Source organism: Triticum aestivum, chromosome 4A (genome assembly GCF_018294505.1).
Source record: "Triticum aestivum cultivar Chinese Spring chromosome 4A, IWGSC CS RefSeq v2.1, whole genome shotgun sequence".
Taxonomy (NCBI): domain Eukaryota; kingdom Viridiplantae; phylum Streptophyta; class Magnoliopsida; order Poales; family Poaceae; genus Triticum; species Triticum aestivum.
Window position 1 is genome coordinate 714,328,949 of NC_057803.1, and position 4,673 is coordinate 714,333,621.

The following is a 4,673-nucleotide window of genomic DNA, read 5'->3' on the forward strand; positions in this document are numbered from 1 at the left end:
CAGTTTACTGAGCCCTTTTCTGTTATGTTAAAACTAAATTTTGTCTGCTAGGTTAGTCTGCATGTGGTTTTTTTTGCGGGTTATTAAGGATTGTGTTGTGGGCGTACAAAGATTAAAGAATGATGTTACTGGCATTTCATTTTAATAGAAAGGGAAAAGGAAGTGAGACTTTTGATCTTAAAAAAACATATATCTTGTAGGAGTGTAAGGATTCAGAATGATGTTACTGGCGTTTCATTTTAATAAAATGGAAAAATGGAAAGGAACGTGAGCCTTCTGATCTTTAAAAAAACATACGCCCAAGTTGTTTATAGGCTGTAAGGGGGAAAGTAGAAGCTAGAAAAATGTTATGTGGCTCCTTTGAGCTCCAATTTGCGACTCTTTAGTCTTTACTGATTAAGCAATTCGTCGGCGTTGCCAACACACCAGTATGGCCCACTAGTGCATCTGATTTGACTTGCCATAAACAAAATACTATTGAGTACTGAATTGTATCTAAAGGAGCATTATAGAGTGCAAGGACTTGCCCATAAACTCGTACCCTCTGTCAAGAAGAAACTATATATTATATGTCTTTTAATATTAATAGAGAAGGAACCAACACTCAAATCTAATTCATAAATCTCTGAAAAAAGATTCAGGTCATGGACCTGAAATCTAGGTGAGAAGACTGTACATATTTATTCCAGTACGTACTCAACATTTTACATTCTGAGAGAAAACAGCTTTCTACTCAACTGAGAGTCTGAGATAGGATCGCTTCTCACTAGCGGGTGCATAAGATGTGAAAACGAAAAGCTCACTTGGAATTGTATAATGCCATAGTGCTGCATGCCGACTTGACTACCAAGGGCGTTGAACCATCTCCTCAAACAAAAAGAGTATCTCTTTCTGCTGGATTGTAACATGATTAGTCTGTCGGTTCCTTTTGCATTGCCAAAGCATTCCCACAAACGAAAAGCATCACACACACAATATAAGAAAAACCAGGGATAAGCCACGAATATTCCATCATCTTCCGGGTTGCGAGATCCAATTTCTCCACCCCCATCCTCTCTTGCCGGGCGCCACCGAGGACTAGCTCGAGTTTCTTGTCGTGGTGACCAGTGCCGACAAGGAGATAGGAGGATGGAGATGGATCTGACTGATACGTCATGAATGTATTTATAATTCTTAAGGTTTTCATGCCATTTTATTGTTAAATCTTGCATTATTTTACTTTTATTTGGACCAACCTATTAATAAAAATGCGAGAAACACCAGTTCCATATTTAAATGTTTGTGGGTATAGGAAACTTTCTGAAGTCCAATAAAATTGAGAAAATCCAGTTGTCAATATTTTCCGGGGGAGCACACATGTCAAAAGGAGGAGCATGTGGGGCCCACATGCCCCGGGCACACGCCTTGGCCCTAGGCGGCATGGAAGCCTTGGCGGTCCCCTGATATCAGATCTCGTACGCCTGACTATATATTTATCCAAAACCCTTCCTTAAATTATTGTGTATTTTTCCACCGTTGATGCTTCATCATCCAAGGTAAAACTCATGTACAACCATTGATTTCCACCGCTCGCATGATTAGGTGTGAGTATTCTCTCCTAGACTACCGGTTCGTAGCACTAGCTATGTGGCATCTTCTTGCCATAGGCATCGCTGAAAACATCACATCAGTTGTCATACATGATTGTGATCTATATGATGTAATTCTTGCGGTGAATTTTATTCCCATGTTATAAATAATTACTTTATGATCATATAATCTATGTTGCATGGATAATTTTTAGATGCATATTGCACCCTGATTCATTAATTTATTCATTGGCTAGTTTAGATTAGTGGTCAACAGAGGGGGGTCGTGTGGATTATATGGGGAGATCCCCATTTATTCATTTGCAATGCTTTATTCGACATTATGTTTTCATAACTTGTTGCGATTAGCAAAACTAGTGAGATTTATAACCTCACTCGAACCGTTGGAGAACAAGTGTATTATTAAATTTTATTGCAGTGTTGCTTGACTAGGAGTAGGGGTGTTGCTTCTACGGATAGATACATTGGCTCCCAACTGAGAAAAACTTGCCTACTAGTTACAAAACCTTGCACTTTATCTATTGTACTGCAACTAAGACATGTTTATTCTCACATGGCTATCATCTTGGCGTGCCTTTTATTTTTGAAGTCCTTTAGAGATAGCTACCTAGTCCATCTTAAACCTTTTTGAGTAATATTCTTAGTCCTACTCGACACTTCAATAAATACTAACGGAAGTATAAGAAATTTCTTATAAGTGCAATGCTCCTAATCTCATGCTCCCCTAATATGATTATATTTTTGTTTTCTGCCACTTCCCCTTCTCTTAAATCTTCAAAAAAATTGTTGATTCTAAATAGAGAAAATTATATTCACTAGTAGAAAAAGGACCTAATATGAGACACATTAGTGCCGGTTTGGTTTTGAGCCGGCACTAATGTGTCCATTAGTGCCGGTTCCAACGGCTAGCCGGCCGTTCTCATTAGTACCGGTTCGTGGCGAACCTATAGTATTGGTTCGTGCCACGAACCGGTACTAAAGAGGGTGGTAGCAGGGTGTTGTCAGTCTGTGGCCCGTCCAGCACCTTTAGTACCGGTTCGTGGCACGAACCGGTACTAAAGGTCGACATACATAAACCCATCGTCCCCCCGAGCCACTTTGTTCTTCCCCTTTCCCCTCACTTCCTCTGTTCTTCCCCCTCTCTCCTCGAGCTCCTCACAAATTTTGCCCAAAATTTGTCAAGATTTGAAGGCCCCCATCCATTCAAATGATCACAAAGGTTAGCAACTTTGTCCTTTCAACTCTCATTGCTAGATTAGCTCTTGCAATGCTTTGTATAGTGATTAGTTTGGGAGGAATAATTATATTTTCTAGTATTTGATTTATATGCAATTTGAGGTCAAAATAACACTTAGTTTGCATATGTAGGTGTGGTTTACTTAGTGCCTTCTAAATCTCCGTCGTAACCACCGTCGATCGCCCGCACCGTCCCTTCGCCGGTACCACCTTCTGGTGAGGCTCTTGTTCATGAATGTTTTACATTACCAAATTGATGTTTATGTGATTTGGATATATAGTTACTCGTATAATTATCTTACCCGTACGTTGTTTGTTATACATAGTGCCATGGTTTTGATATCCGTCCCCGTCGGCCCTCGTCCTTGTTATGATTCGGATGTGGTATATTCTCTTTTAAAACTAGTTGTTGCATTTCGTGTTTATGACAAATTATGCCCATCAAGTTGACATAGATATTTTTATCTAGGAGGTATGTGAACCGGAAATTCCAACCGACCCTATTGTCGAGAGGTTAAATTTAGTTGAAAGAGAAAACGAGTATTTGAAAGAAAAATTGAAAAGAATTGAGGGGGAGAAGATGGAATTGGAGTTGCATGTTGCCGATGTCGTCGATGATCACAAGATCAAGATGGAGAAAATGAGGTTGAAGATTAGAAAGATTAGAAAATATGCCATTGATAGTGTGGCTTGGTATCATTATGTTGTTGGATCAATTGTTACCTTAGTTGTGATCTTCATCGCATTTGTTGTTGCATTTAAATTCTTTACCTAGAGAGTTATTTGTATGTTGCATTTAATTAAGTGTTGTATATGAACTTTATGTATGAACTTGTATTAATTTGGTCTATTTGGTGTTGTGTAATGAAGATGAGCCGACAATGGATGTATGATGACCGATGCTCTCCCGAGTTCATTAATGGCGTGCATACTTTTCTGCGGGCCGCTGAGGCAAACAAGCGGGCGAATGGTTTTATGCCTTGTCCATGTGCTGGCTGTAAGAATGGTCACAGTTACTCTACAGAAAAAACCATTCACGTCCACCTATTTAAGTACGGTTTCATGCCCCACTATAATGTTTGGACCAAGCACGGAGAAATAGGGGTTATGATGGAAGACAATGAAGAAGAAGAGGATGACGACGGCTATCCTGGCCATGGGTTCCCTGAATACGATGATACAACAATGGGGGAAGAAGCTGAGCCGGCAATGCGGGAGGAAGCTGAAGAAGAGGCATCAGATGAGCCCGCTGATGATCTAGGTCGGGCCATTGCCGATGCAAACAGAAACTGCGCAAGTGATCTGGAGAGGACGAAGTTGCAGCGCATGTTAGAGGATCACTAGAAATTGTTGTACCCGAATTGCGAAGCTGACAAAAAAAAGTTGGGCACCACACTTGAATTGCTGCAATGGAAGGCAGAGAATGGTGTATCTGACAAGGGATTTGCAAGGTTGCTGGTAATGATAAAGAATATGCTTCCAAAGGACAACGAATCGCCCGAGAGTACGTATGAAGCAAAGAAGGGTGTCTGCCCTCTAGGGTTAGAGGTGCAAAAGATACATGCATGCCCTAACGACTGCATCCTCTACCGCGGTGAGTACGAGGATTTGAACGCTTGCCCGGTATGCGGTGCATTGCGTTATAAGATCAGTCGCGATGACCCTGGTGATGTCGAGGGCGAGCGCCCCAGGAAGAAGATTCCTGCCAAGGTGATGTGGTATGCTCCTATAATACCACGGTTGAAACGTTTGTTCCAAAACAAAGAGCATGCGAAGGCGATGCGGTGGCACGCAGAAGACTGTAAGAAAGATGGAAAGTTGAGAGTACCCTCTGACGGTTCGCAGTGG